This window comes from Struthio camelus, chromosome W (genome assembly GCF_040807025.1).
Source record: "Struthio camelus isolate bStrCam1 chromosome W, bStrCam1.hap1, whole genome shotgun sequence".
NCBI lineage: Eukaryota > Metazoa > Chordata > Aves > Struthioniformes > Struthionidae > Struthio > Struthio camelus.
In genome coordinates this window covers 37520827-37537022 of record NC_090981.1, presented here as the reverse complement: position 1 = coordinate 37537022, position 16196 = coordinate 37520827, and the positions used below count along the sequence as shown (strand labels likewise).

At 36.8% G+C, this 16196-nt stretch overlaps 1 long non-coding RNA gene across 4 annotated transcripts in view; it reads right to left on the bottom strand.

The window, feature by feature from the left end:
- LOC104150030 (uncharacterized) overlaps window positions 1-16196 on the bottom strand; it is a 41621-nt gene that overhangs the window by 23713 nt on the left and 1712 nt on the right. For 2 of the 4 annotated variants that reach the window (XR_011137439.1, XR_011137443.1), the window contains exons 2-3: window positions 15645-15732; window positions 1813-10304 (exon numbers count right to left, since the gene is read on the bottom strand). This is a non-coding gene — a long non-coding RNA (uncharacterized lncRNA). The remainder of the gene's footprint in view (window positions 1-1812; window positions 10305-15644; window positions 15733-16196) is intronic. The other 2 variants (XR_011137441.1, XR_011137440.1) reach the window with 2 other exon arrangements.

Sequence of the window (16196 nt, the reverse complement as noted above, 5' to 3'; positions counted from 1 at the left end):
AACTTTTTAAACGCCCCAAACAGAAAACTATTTTTCAGTTAATTCAGTAAAAAAAAATGAAATCAACTTTTTTGTGCTACTAGAAGCATACAGATTAAAAGCAGTTTATGTGGTCTCCTTCTCAGTTTTCTCCTTTTTATGTAGTTTCTCCTCCTCTGTGCTTAAAATGTACTCATTGCTTTTTCTGTCCAATTCTCTCTCAGCTAATTTGGAAACCCAAAATGCTGAATGCTTTTATTTTTGTAGGTTACTTTTAGAATTCCAGGCATCATTACACAAAATAGCTGATGAATGGGTTCTTAATTTCATTCTTCTGAAACGGATAGTAAGACTCAAAAGGAGTTGAGTATTCTTCAAAGCAATTTCTCACAAACTCCAGGACCCTTGGGTGTCTTTCCTTTTCTGATATATCTAAAAGTGCTATTATTCAGCTCTTCTCACTCACATTGATTTTAGGGGATCTAACCTGTCCTTATACATCCATTTGGGTAGACATTAGCATCCTCTCTCAGTGCACAGGATTTGAGCATTTCCACATAAGCTAAGCTCTGCAAGTCTTGTTGAATGAATTACCCACCCATGTCAACAAATTCTGGGTCAGGCCCTTTGGTGTTTTTTGCAGTTCAGATACACCTCTATTCAGTAAATGAAGGGTATAGTATCAGGATAGAACAGCATCCAGAGCAGCATTAGGATAAAATAGAGGAGACCAAAATGAGAGCAAACACGTATAGGCTTCACTGGCTTCTCTTGCTGCTCCTTTTGGGGAGAGGGCAACATATCCTCTCTGTCTTTATAAGCAGAAGTCTCCTCTGATGGCAAATGGAAGCGTTCCAACAGCAGGGAGAAACACCCAAGCAGTACAGGACGTACTAGCCATCAGAACTGTTTGATTAAGCCTAGACAGTTCTTCCTTATGTTCGAAAAATATTGTCAGATTAAGTTAGTTAGTTCACGTAGGGTGTCCAGATTGTCAGACAATAAAGAAAATGTAAAAGTCCACAAATACAGAAAAGGTATTCCCTAATCCTTCAGTGTATTCCAAGTCATTCCTTCTGAAACGTATAAATGATAGTGGGCAGATGATAAGCTAATACCTCAATTAGAAACACCCTAGTTATATAGGTGTCTGCTCACGAAGAACCTAATTTGTAGAAGGAAAGACTGTGATAAATTAGGTCACATTGAGCATTTGTTTGTATTTTTATTTATTTAAGAAAGTATTCCAGGCTGTTTCTCAAAACTTTACCCTTCTCACAACCTTCTCTTCTTTTGTTTCTATGTAAATTTAAGGCAATTTGACATGTGTGCAGAAATATTAATGGCATATTACCACACAGTTTGTATTCTTTGAATGAGACACACACAGATCTTCCTTTCGAAAAATCACCTATATAATTATATATGCAGAGGACACAAACAACTGGGTGACATACATTCACTGCAACTGAGACAAATTATACATGGAATTCACTGTAGCAGACAGTAAAACATACAGTGGATTCTGTATTCAGTTTTATGCATAAATTATACCTCATTGGAACGTACATTCATGTGACCAGCTTATTTAAGGGTGGGACTATGATACCTATTTCCTAAAATGTATAGAGGTTTTAATATTTTGCTTCATTCTGAATCATAATGAAAACTTGGCTTTTCTAACTCGCTAAGAAAGAAAATTCAAGAACAAGTTTGGGATTGATTAAAGCATTTAATTCCAATAAAATATTTCATTAAGCATTTTAACATATTATATGCTGCTATGCAATATAAAAATCAGAACAAAAGCAATTATTTCAAATGAATACTCACATTTCTTTGCAAAAGAATCTGAATCCTCTGCAGTCAAATCCAGTATGAGTCAGTATCTATCCTAGGTTACAGAGTATAAATACGTGAAAGTGCTCCTGAAAGCTTTTTGAATGGTTCAATACTGACAGTTTTGCTTAATTCTCATGTTCCATTGAAATGACTCTCTTAAATTAAATTGGTACATGAACTGGAACACTGTAAGCAGACTTCGCTTTTGTCTAAATAGGTGTTCAGGATCTCCTTCAGATGTCTAGCCTCTAAAAATCTAAGGCCTAACCTTCAATTTCTAGAAGAGGAGTGAAATACATAGTTCTAGAAACCGATTCTAAACTACAAAGAGATTCTAAAAAGACTGCCTAAAGTAGGTATATGATTTGTGTGAGCTGTTTTCTTGTAGTAGATTTGGTATTATCTTATGAGAGTTTCTTATCCACATTACCATGAGTCTTATCTTTTATCTTTGATACTGAATGGTGTATATGTGAAAGGTGATGAAAACTGACAGAACTGGATAGGGTGATATTGTATACTCTTCACTGTTTTGTCTCTGTGTAAATAACCTATTGGTTCTATCAGCGAAAAATAAACAATATTTAAAAAAAAACCTTGAGATTTCCAAATAACTTGTATAAGTGATCATTATTATGCTACTTTATTTTTGTATTCCTTCATGTTTAAATGTTTTAAACAAATTCCAGTTTGCTGTGTATTAACATCTGAGAAGTACATTAACTCATTTGCACAACAAATTCTAAATTAGAGGGACTAAATGATCCTTCTACTATAAATATAACGCTAAGAATGCATGATAGTTCATTTTTAGGATCTTTAATCAGTGATTGTTTTTCCTGTCCTTGTAGGAGTTATGTGGAATTACAAGTAGCATGAGAAGAGAGTGTTTTCTGTACGTGTGCTTCAAAGTACTTGCAGATGTTTAAGCTGGTACTCTGTGTGTTATTTGAAGCAACTCGTTCCTACCCAGAAAGAGCTTTATTGAATGTATTTTGTGTAAACCTGAAGCGTTGCACTGATTTTTAAACAACAAAGTGAATTCTGCCTACATATTCAGCATTGTACCAGATATTGTAGGGGGATGAAACTTTAAAACTCTATGCAATTGCATTACAGGCTGAGTGAAATTGTTTCTTCAGCTGATCGTCTATCTACACTTGGGGGAATACTTAAAAATATGACTCCTCTATACAAGTATCTAATCCTAGCTGGCCAAATCCAAGCAAACAGGTGGTGTTTATAAAGAGTCACAGCTTCTGCGTGGAGGGGATTTCCTCTGAAGTACACATAAATGTTGTGAGTGGGTATCTCACAATGGTTAGTTCTACACCATATGGGGGAATATCTAGCAGAATCTAGCCAATGATCTCTTTGTTCTATAACTGTAAGTCAAATTCCAAAAACATAGAAAGTGTTTCTTGCAGACCTGCATAAAATTTGACCCAGCTATGATGAGACAAGCCAATGAAAGTCCCTCATTGATTCAAAACTATACTAGCACTCTGTCCCTGATCGCTGCTGCTAAGAGATGCTAACCAATTTGACATGGACAGATCTACTTCTGGGACTGCTGCAGCAGAGCCATGGGCAGCTACTAAAGAGGCAATTTCTTGTTGTAAGGCTTTTAACAACTTCCTATCAATAGGAATCTGCAAAAAAAGAGTCCTCCAGTTGCATTCATGCGATTAATAAAACCCATGTTCACTTTATTTATAACATGTACAAGGCCTTCGAGTTCACAGGAACTAACATGTATTTCTTCAATGCATTCCAGAGTCTGTTTGATCACTATTATAACACTTATTAGCATTATTGCAAGTCAGCCTAAAAAACATATGATTCTGGAATTTTCAGAAATTCTCACCTATTCTATCTAATGGAAAAATACTTACTTGTTAGAGAAAGTTATGCTTTGGAAATGAACAGTGTTAGCATCCATCTTCTATTCCAGGAGACTTGGTCCTTCCTGTAGGAGTATGGCTGATGAAAGCTTTCATCAGACTAGAAAAGAATTAAGTGCCACAGAAATTGATGCAGGATGATAGGGCAGTATGCTCTAGGGAAACTGAAGGGTAAACAGTGACTGTAATCAGAAGGCTTGAAGCAGCATGGAATGCCTGCCCTGAATCATAAGTGCGTGCTGACTTCTGCATGGCATCTGAAAAACAAAGGAGAAAATTCTGCAGAGCTGAGAAAATGCTTTATACAGTTCTCTTAGCTTGCCAGAAGTATGTCTGAATACCTACTCTGAAAAATGAGCATGATGTTTCATACATGCACAGAGTTATACCGTGATGGGCATTTACAACATTTGCTTTCTATGAAGTTTTTTGTTAAAATTGGCATGCATAAATATAGGTAGCAGGATTGCAGCGAGGAAAATGGTGGAAGGTGATCAGATGGACCATATGCTCCAAGAATAGTATTTACTTGCTCAGCATCTCCACCAACTGCCTCCATGTTTGGTCTTCTTAGCTACCAGGTTCCATTTTGCTGCTGTAAGTCACTTCTCTGCCAGCATTGTGGCTACTGTGGTGTTTTCTTCACAGTCTTTTTGTCCTTTCCTTTTTCTTTTTGCTCTCTTCCTTCTCTTACTTCAGAAATACATACATTGAACTGGTGAGCCACCGTCCCACATTCTTAAAGTTTTTCAGTAATTCTATTAGCCTTTCCTTTTATGCTGTTGCTTTTTTCAAAATAAAATAAGATATTGAACAACGGGTAACATTAGCGCTTTCTAGGATCCAGTCACTAAGGTGGTAGTCTGTAATACTGTATTTCCATAGCAATAAAGACTTAGGAAAATCCTACAGCAATGTCTATCTTCCACAGAACCACTTCTATTTTCTTATTTTTTTAAAGTCTGGATATGCGTTCCTTTCTATCTCTCTTCCAATATGCTTTAAAACTATGCTGTGGAACCTCCCTAACTTAGAGAGACTACCGTTAGCAGGTGACTGCCTGACTGCTTGCAATATAAGACACATGACGTGCTATTTTTCAATTCAAATTAGGAAAACACAAGGGTGTTATAGGTCATGGGGGCTATATTTGAATTAAAAAATTATTAGGATATTAAAATTAGTTTTCCTTTTGAGGCTGGTTTAATTCATCACTTACAGGATTCTTAATATTGAAGGATTTTACATTTATCCACGCAGTGAAATAGTGAAAGAAAAAAGTTTATCTCCATGAAGGCTAAGGGAGGCATGGTAAGAAATATAAGCAAAGATTGAAAAGTGGAATTAAGAGGATTATAGTTCCCTTCACCCTTTTTTCCCCTCTGTTGGCACTGACCGATGTGCTACTGCATTTTATGACACAACTGAGCAACCTCTCCTTCTAGGACTGGCTCTGTCTTCGCCAATAACATGCACTAACATCACTCAATAGAACGCTGACGTTCTGGATTGCTGGAAGGCATAGCCACGTATTTAGGAAAGGGAGATGCAGACAGGCAGTTCCTACAGCTCCAGTAGAATGCTTTTTGCATCTAAAGTATATAATTTCATGCACCTTGTGGCAGGCTTAGAGTTTGTGGTACCATTATTGCTGCTTTTCAATGAGTTTTAGCATCTCAGGAACTGATAGTATCGGTAACTTATAAATTTCTCCATGTGATGTGTAATCAATATGAAGTTTTCATACTGCTGCAATTTTTTTTAGCACACTGAAGAAACAGATGGAGCTTCTGTTGATAAAAGCCTTCCTAAATTTTATGTTAATAAAAATGTACCTTGCTAAGATTTAACTGATTGACAAGATTTTTTTCTGATAAGTTACAGCAGCTAACTGAACTAATTTCCTAAATGATTAGAAACAAGCATGTACCATAGATTAATCACAGTATGTATGGCACTTGATAAACACATTGCTATGCTAAGGTAGTCTTTTTTTAGCCTTGCTTTCTAAGAAAATGAGATGTATATGATCATGCTCTGTGCATGCATGTGCACGTGTGTGTGCGTGCACATGTGTAAACATCTGTCTCCTCCAATAACCTTTGAAGCCATTGGCCACATGTTGACCCAATCTTTACCAGGGCTCAGAAGTAATTAATTTCCTTTAAGTTTTAGTAATTTAGTAATTAGTTTCCTTTAAGGAAAATTAGGGTAAGGTGTAAAGACTCCCCTAAAGACTCTGGCTCCCCCAGAGAGAAAGGCCTCAGGGTGAGCTCTTTGATCTGTCACTAGTCTGCATGTGACTTTCAACCAAAAAGTCCACACATAGCTCAGAAACAACTACATCCTATGTTGTCTCTTCCTCGGGCAGTATTTAGGGAAGAAAAGAGGTGTTGATAATGTGGAAAGATGTAGGAGGCAGGGATGCATAGGAAAGTATGACACAAATTCCAGAGAAATTGCTGCTTACAGAACTGCTTGTCTGCTTTTAACTTTCTTGCAGGCACCTTACTTTTGCTATGGCGCTGCACAGTAACCCAGCTGAGACCTTGCTTCTCTGCTGCCACGGTACCGTTCTCAGATGTGCCATATTTTCTATATCTGATGGCTAGGATTTGTTTACCCTTCTTCCTAGACTTGATAAGATCCATGATCTTAGCTTCGGTGAGGAAGTATGGCACAGGCCTAGCTAAAGTAATACGCTTGTTAGCTATGCTGATATCAGAAGTGTTCAATAGAGAAAAGCAAAATGTCGCCCACCCCTAGCATTCAAACAGGAAGCTCACGTCAGGCATTGGTGATGTCCATGTGCTCTATTCCCTGCTCTGTTTCCTAGAGGTCATACCAACAGGTAGACTGGCTGGTTAAGGACACTAAAGTGGTTGGAAGGGTGAGGAAGCAGAACAGGAAGGTAAATGTAGAATTGCTAGAAAAGTTGGAGTACAGCTGCAACTAAACAAATTTATGCTTTGCAAATTACATGCAATTTACTCTTCATTCTCTTCATGGAGAATAAATTCTCCAGAGGAATTTCTAGTTGCAGCAACATGAATTAAACCTCAGCTGTAGTCTGGAACGACATCATGTGCACTGGTGTAAACCCCTCATAGACACAAACCCGTAACTTTTTAAATTAGCATTTGCTTTAACTTGAGGCATGAAATTGCCATGCAAGACAATTCAGGGTGATAGTAGAAAGTGATGTGACAGTGCACAATCCCCCTACTCAGAAGCAAAAACTCAGAACCATAAATGTTAAGAAGCACCCTTTGCTAGGGAGAAGGGACAACTCTATTTTCTTGTGCAGACCTGACATGACCTAATCTCTCACCAGTTCTATGCATTCTACATGCAGCAGCAGTAGGCTCAAAAGCACAGACAGGTATGCACCAGTGAAGACTCATCCCCACTGCCAGCTCCAGCTCCAATAAAAAGTGACACATAAGCCTTGTCTAAAACTTGCCAACCTGACTTTATTCATTTTGGAGTTGCTGACTATCGTATTGCATGAATTTAGCCACAAGCCAGGTCCCTTTGTTCTCCAGAGAGAAAATAGCTTCTGATTTACTGCAGCTCTGCTTAAAATAGGCTAGACCTTGTCTCACCAGCCCCAGAGGAAAACTTTCGGTTTCTAACCTTCAGTATCAGAGATACTGAATGTCCACTGAGAGCTTCATTGCCTCACCTCTAACCACCAGATGCAGAGTTACCTTTAGCTCATAATACTCTTTCAGACACAAGCTCCTTTTCTCAGAAAGTGAAGCCTCTCCAAATACCAACTGAACTATATCTAGATTATCTGCTTCCTCTTCTTTTTGAGTTGCTATTAAAATATTTTCTTAGTGTTACATAAAGTAGCGCATTTCATCACGTAGCCTCTGTACTCTCCTGATGCAGGGACTGTGTATGTGCTTAAGCCTTGTGTATGTAAAGAAGGAGACTCTAGAAGCCTCCTCCTCCACCATGTGAACCACATCCCTGCAAATTTTCCTAAATTTGCAGAGCCACAAAAGACTACCACAGTCATCTAATCTAAGTCCTGTGTGACGTGGGCCACAAAACTACTCTAACTTAATTTCCAACTGAATGACAGCATGCACTTTAGAAAAAGCAGACTTAAGGGGGAAAAAAAAAATGTTTAACAGGGAATCTACTGTCCCCCTCACTTACTGTTATCCACCCAGAAAGATTTGAATCTTGGTGTTCAAATTCATTCTAACTCGGTGCACTGAAACTTCTCATTAGCTGGAATAAAATGGTTTTAGTACTTAATCTCCTCTATTTTCCATTTGCTGTGCTACTACTGACTTCTGTAACAAATTCTATGCACCTACTGCGTTTGTATGGAAACATTTTCAGAATAGAGGCTGTAGCTTCGTGTATTCCTGTTATACACGCTGTGATTAAAATATTTCTCTAAAGAGTTGCACATTTCAAAATTATACATATATGTATATACATACACGCATACATAAAAATCCATGCGTAATCACTGATTATAGGGAAATTAATATCACTGCAAATTGCACTATGTCACTGAAAGTTGCAAAGACGTTTACGGAAGCTGAAAGCAGCAAATGAGCTACATACCAGCCTATCTTGACAAAATCTTAGATTAAATATAAATTGTGCCTAGAAGTTATAATTTAAATGTCAAGGATAATTAATTTTATTTATAACTAAATGCTAGCTGCTGCTAAAATAATTGTCTACATTTAGCAGATGCCATACATCAGATGCTATTTGAATATCCCATCTTCCCAACCAGGAAGAACGTTGTGTTGAAGCATATATAGCAGACTTCTGCCCCTTTTAAAGTAATTAGTGATTTCACTACTGCCATTTAGTTCTTCAGGTATCTCTCATTTAAACTCAAACAGAACAGTGGGAGGACAGCTAGCGATCTCCCGCTTAATACTTCTTAGCGTTTGATCCACAACTGGTTAAAATCCAGTAGCGTAACTGCTAGGTAATTATATTTAGGCTACTCTGGAATGAGTTGTACCACACACTAAAGCTATGGTCTACTCATGTGCCTGTTCTTTAGTTTACGACTATGGAACTGATTTCAAAGTCAGTCAAGGAAACACAACTAGCTTAAAAGAATTTCTTTCATACAAGCACGTACCATTATAATCAGGAAATAGAATAATAATTGAAACAGTAATAAATAGAAAATTTGAGCAGTGCACATTCAGATTAATACATCATAAAGTCACAAAAGGTCTGAGTCTGGGCAAATACACAGCATAGGCCATAGAATTTCACCTAATAATTTCCGCAGCTAGATTAATACATAGTTTCTTAACCCTGTAACAAAAATAGCTAAAAATGGGTTTTAGCACACTAGATTTTAACATTTTCTTTCATCTTTCTAATTTAAAACATTTATTAACTGAAGAATGTATCCTAGGATGGAGGACACATAAGAACTACCCTGTAGGTAGAAGAACAGGACCCCTAAGCTCCCAGTGAAATACCTGAAGGAACTTGTTTCATGGGAGTATACACATAGCCATATGGAAACAGGAATCTTCATAAACTGAATGGATACTTTAGATGTGTAAATATGACCTTAGACACAGTTTCCAATCTTGCAAATAGATTGTATATGCCTAATAAGCAAATACTGGTTTCTTACCTTCAGTAGGCGTATACACAATTTTTTTGGCACCTTGTAAGTAGCCACCTTCAAAACTCCTGGAAAGCTCTGGGTAGATTTGATGTCCATCTAACTACATGATGTCCATGAAATTAGACCTAGCCAAACTATGTCCAAATTCATGACTGTATTTCTTTTCCTGGTTTTTCATTCAGTGACACTGTCGATTAAGACTTTCATTGAAAAATGTCAGATCAAAAGAGGTGATTATAATTTTCTGGTAACTGGAAACTTAAGTAAAATTCCAATATTAAAAAACAAATAATTTCCATTGTTATTATTTTATGAGTGCTACTAAAAAAGTATTGTTTGAAAAGACCAAGTTATAGGTTTTCGTTACTTATATTACAGCTACATCTAGAAATAGATATCCTATTTGGATTTTACATTCAAATTCTTCTATGATATACGAATATCAATTTCTACGATCAATGTAGAATATGATCCTGCTAAATAATAATTCACATTAGAGTTACTTTGTTGATTTTCAGAAGACATGTATATAATTTAATTTACGTGGACACCGGTTAGCTATGACAGAAATAGCCTTTATTTAAATACAAGATTTACTTGGAAGGTTTATATTAAGTCATTGCAACTTATAACTACCAAGCAAGAAATCAGGCTATTGAAATGAATGTGAATGATATATACCTATACTCTCAACAGGGTGATTAGCTGTTTGTTTAACAGTGTCAGGGTAGCATGAAAAATTGCCCCAGCCTGAAACGAAAGACAGTTTTCCAAGAGAAGGCTGCGATTATCCTGCACAGATTACATAATGGGTCTCAGAGGAAGTTCTGTAGGTAGTATAAGCATATTCACATTTTCCTGTTTGTTCATTCTTTGCAGGCTTTTTTCCTTTCTCCAGCTCCCATAAAAGCACCTCTACAAACATCCAAAGGATACCTAAACAGCTACAAAAATACAAAGATGTTTATCTCTGTGTAAATTTGTGTCTATCAACAAAGTCAGAGACGTGGAGCATAAACCTAAGGTCATTCATTAATGAGAACCTTTATGGAAGTCGCCTGTAATTAACTAAGCAGAGAAAATTATTACGTGTTAAATACTGTCAAATTCACAAAGGACAAATGTTTGCCCTTCGTAAAGCAGTCTTTGTCTTTTCTTATGGAAAACGGGTAATAAATTCAAAATCAGCTTCTGAAAAAGAAGATATTTTATTGTTGCTTAAAAAATAATACAACTGTTCAAAAGGTCTATAAATGGAGTCTCTCTGTACATATTGGCTTAGGAGAGAATCCATACTGGCTTTATGTGCATATTTCAAGAAATAAATTGTAAGTATAGACAAGCACAAATAGATAGGTCTCTCTCATATTTAAATATACACAATAATACAGAATGGAAATTAAAGAAATGTGAATTAAGACTGACACAGCATTCATGTATCACTTGTTCCTGTGCCACTGAATTTAAGTAAGTGTTTTGCCACTGCATTTCAGACAGAAGCTTCAGCTCTCAGAAGAAAAAGAGCTAGTGCTGTTAATGAGCTACTATATACTGAAAAAGATGATCAATCTAACTATCAGAGAGGATCCTAATGAGCACAAAGACGTGTTAGCAAAGGCACATATGGAAAATCACAATCACTTTTTCGAAGTAAATAAAATAAATGTTAAGTGTGCTTTTGTTTTCAGTTTGTCACTATGATTTGACTCTTCCAATAAGATTTCCTTTGGAAAAACAGAACATTTACACGGCTGGTCTGTCTTCTTGGTCTCATATCCATTTAATCTTTTGCAGTTTCTGCTCTATTTCAGGTACAACACTCATCGGGAACAGTCACAGCTGCCATGCAATATTATATGAAAAGAATACTCCCAGTTGCCTTCTGTATGCTAAGATAACATGCTACCACCTTTGGCACTGAAACTTACCTCTATCATTCTTCCTCTATATCACACTTAGAGATGGCAAATGTTTAACAAAGCCCTTTCACAGGAATACCAAATTATGACCTGCAGTTTGGAGTCCGCTCACGAATCAGTTTCATCCAGTCTCTAGACTAGTTCACGAATTTTCATATTTGCCAGTAAATTAAAACATAATACTGACACCTTCAAGTTAATATTGACCCAAGCCCATGCAAGATCATATGGCACAGCATAGTACTTTGAGAACAAGCAGCACAGGTTTGGGGCAGCGTAGCTGCATTTAACAGTGCTACGTCTGAACTAATAAGCTCGATCTCTCAACTGTATTGCTTTTGTCAATATATTTTGCCGGATACAAGGTGACAGTTATCAAGGGGTAACAATTAGAGCACAAAGGTCTAAATATAAGAACCAGTAAAGTTTTCACTATCTACACCTATTTTTAAAACACCTACTGCAGGAGGTTCATGTGACGTACTAGAACATCAGTCTAAACCTAGCATGTACAATGAGTCTAAGAGTCTAACCACAGTGGCTGCTCTAAAAGGCAAAATCCTGCAAAGTGGTAAAAAGCTGTTGCATGGCCATCAATGAACATGTATTTTCTCAGACACATACAGAAAAGTATTTGGCCACACTAAAATACAGTAATTAAGACAATTTAATGCAATCTGATACACAACTTCATTGTTTTTATCATACACAACTTCATGTTTGTACTCTCTGATGCTATGTATACTTTTACTGGTATTAGCCTTTACTGATACATTTTCACAGCTCTTAGTTAGGATTCAGGGGAAAAAAATATTGTCTGCTTTGTTGCCATAGCTGTATTTTTAGAAGGTCTGAAAGAACAAAAAGTCAGACACGGACTTGCCAGGCACAGAGCAGCAGCAAGCAAAGCTTCTGACTCTCTGTTAGCAAGGGCCAACATGTGGCCAGGAGACTGTGCAATGCCTCCAGCCTGCTACTGAATGTTGTTGTTCTTGCTTAAAATAGATGTTTTTGAATAATTCATTTCCTGATACACTATATTTTATATCATCTAAGATGAACATTCATTCATTTGAATATCATATGTTTCCATAGGCATGTCAAAAACAACCATTCTAGATCTCAGGAGACAGAAAATGGTCTAAACCTAGAAACATAACCAACTGAAAAATATATTACAAAAACCCAATATTTTAACAGTTCAGTGGTTATGTGAAAATAATTAAGAGTAAGAACATATAAACTGACACTATCGTATTACACTCAATTGAAAGAAACGGATTTAAAAAAGAAAACAGTAAAATAATTACTGGTAAGCTCTTACAGTATTTAAATTGTATGCCATAGAAATTTTATACTTTCCAAAGCCAATTCTCAAGAAAGCTGTGGCAGAAACAGGTTAGAGCAAATCTGCCAAGATGTACAAATAAGAAAGGCAGGAAAGAAAAATTTCACCAGCGTTCAAGACTGGATAAAAATATGGCCATGCTCAGATCAGTGAGTAAGAGGATTTGTCGAGAAGGAACGATTTTAAGCCTCAATGTTCTAACTAACATAAGGTTTCAGACTCAAAGAAGTGTTGTGCTGAGGCTGAGCGTCAAACTGTAATATCAATTTGTTCCTGAGAGAAAAAAGATTTGCTATGTGCACAGAGGAATACCCCCCCCCCCAAAAAAAAAGGAATGAAAGATATAGGCTGAAGTGAGACAAGGGAAAATCTATGCGTCTGCATAATGGTGCTGTTCTACAATTAAAAACAGAAAGTAAAAAATGAGAGACAACTATAGAAAAACTTTCTAATCCATTTTGCAAGACAGCTAAAAGAAACTGAAAAGAAAGGTATCGCATTCCAATAATTATCTCAATGAGACTATCTATTAATTGGTTCATTTTCTATATATCTATCTATATATATATATCTATATATGTATAAATCATATTTTTGCATTTTGGATAAAAGATAAAAATAAAAGTACTAACCAAGTAGTATTTTCTTTATGAATGTGAGTGTCTCTACATACATATATCATGACTCTAAAGACAGGATACTATTTCTATTACAATAAGGATTATATTTTTTTATTTGGGCTTAATTCACCTGAACTCCAATTTATCCTTAAACACTTATTTCAGAGGACATCATACTATACGTGAACAAAGTTAGCAGTGACAAAGGGTTATGGCAGAGTTTGGAGTTTGACAGAGATCGTTTCTCACGTGACAAAGATGTCTTGAAAACTAATAATAATCTGTAAGTCATTTAACAAAAATACCACTTGAAAACTGACAGGCTTGTGAAATGAAGGAATTTAAAAATAGGATCACCATTAATCATCCATTCAGAGATTCAACACAAACAAAACATTCATTGCAAGCAAAAGTTCTTAATAAGTACCATGAAAACGGAAGAATCGACAGCACAGACCTAAAATTAAATATGCAGACAGTGATTAAGGCTGTTCAGTGATTACCTTATGATAACTGTTCTGGGGATGGAGTCAGATTTATCCGATAAGAAAGAAAAGAAAATATAAACATGAGGGACGTCAAGAGTTTAAGTTATAGGAAATAAAAATAGCGGTATTCAGGTTCTTGTCCTGATTCTGAGCTCCTTTCCACCTCCCCAGCAACACATTTGGCCTCCGATGAAGTTACAGCAGCTACCTAGGTAGGAAGAATTAGCGCTGCCTCTGTAACTGTTTATTATATAGCTGCGGGAGCACAATGAGGGGAAGAGCTCAAATAGCTGGAGCATCTGGGGTTCCACATCACAATTGGTCTGTTTTCTTATCATTCCATCCTACAGCAGAAAGACTGAAAATCCTCCTGTTCCAATTTATTTCTGAAAGTGGATAACACCTTTGGAAAAGTGGAAATAATCTGTGCTCAGGTAGAGCACAGAAGTAGAATGCTTCTGAAATAAGAAGTAAAGGTGAAGTTTACATGGTGTTTATACCCATGATCCAGGTAACATCTTCTTTAAAAATAACACAATGGAAATACTGAGTTGTTCACTTCACGTGGTTTTTCATACTAATAAGCATTAATGCTAAACAGTTTCAAAACGTTGTAAAAAAAATAATTAATCCTGTGATACGTCTGTGAAATAGCTTGCTCTTACTTTACTGATGGAGAAAACGTAACCTCATACAAATGACTTGCCCAAGGCCATGCAAACCAGGGACAAATCCAGTCTGAAAACTCACGAGTTCTTAATCGTGTATTCAGTCTCTTGGAACACGTCACCATTCTTGTGGTACGTATCATATCGGTCTCAAATGCTTGAGTGCCACATACCGTACAGGTAGCTTTTATAAGCCAGGGTCTCTGAACAGGTAACGTAGTTCAAAGGAGGTCCTCCATGCCACTGAAATTCACCCAGCATTATACTGTAGGATATGGCTTTGGATCCCACAGTCTTTGTAGTAAGAACTGCATCTACCAAGAACTTTAAGCACCTGTTACTATTAACAAAGTGACAGTAATCTATGGCTATATCTACACCATTAAGTGCACCCAAAAACGTTCCTGGGCTCTGAAGCCAACTGGCACAGAATGACATGCAGCTCCACAGGGAAACTCTCTTGGCCTTCAAAACCAGGAAGCTGCATTTAAACTACCAATTGGGAAGGGTTCCTGCACGGTCCCCACTGCTGAACAGCTCCTGGGAATTGTCTGGTTGAATGTTTGCCGGCACGCATGGGAGGAAAGGGTCCTCCGGACTGGGCTATATGAGATTTAACTGTGTAGACAGACATAATATAGTGCTGGGAACGTTGTGTTTTATTTACTAGGACAGATATAGATTGTATAAGCCCTCCATAGGCAGTATCTTGTGATCAGATTTTTTTCTTCTGTAAATTAAAACAATAAATGAACAGAGTTTTACAGGGAACACTAACAAATGTGCAAGAATGTATTTTTATTAGATACAGAGTCAGTTCTGGCCTTTCCACAGATGGGTCAGAAGCAAGCAAAATGTGTTTAAATTAGAACAAGGGAAAATTTGTAATCTATCTGTGCTGTGATATTTCAATATTAGACCAAGGTTAAGGGATACCAGACCCAATAGGCAGCAGAGAAAAAATCCCGTACGCCTTAATTCAGAGATTTGCCATCCTGCAAATTATTTCTAGGGCATATGCAAATATATTTTTCAGATAATCTAATTTGACATCATCCACAGCCGCTGTAAGCAGGCATGAAGAAGTAACTATCCTAGCATCATTTATAGCAGGATTTTCAGAAAAAGATACATTTGTAAACACATAAGAAGTATTAAGGAAGTACAGTTTCACTTGTTTGTTCATCCAAATATATTAATGTAAATTAAGCCCCATGAAAGATCGTGTAATGAAAACCAACCTGTAGGCCTTAACAGAGGAAAGTCTGTTAAGAGGAAATGGAGGTGTGCATATGTCAATGTCAAGCAACCGGAGACAGACAGCTTTGCCTGCAAAGTGAAAAGAAACTGTGTGTCAGGGGCAGAGATACAACAATTTAAGTGATCTTACAAGAAGCTCATTCTCTGTGGAATCCTTACTGAATTTAAAGCTTCTTTCCCTAAAACAAATTTCATGAAGGATGGCTGCAGTTTCATTACCCTCTCTTGCAGGGAATTCTTAGCACAGCTGTCCTTCTAGTCCCCACATACCCACACACATGCTGTTGCCCTTCAAGGCACTTAGAAAAAATGGCCTCATAAAGGGAATCTTATAAATATTTACACTGCATTTCTATATTTAGGAATATCACTTCCTCAAAAGCAACAAGATTGTGCTAAAATCATTTTACTAGAAAATCTGTGAGGAAAAGTAAACAGCAGTAAATAGAAGCCCACAGAGACAGCTACAAGATTATTTGAAATTACATATATAATACTGAAATATGGTAATATGGAAATCAAAGTTGTTTGAA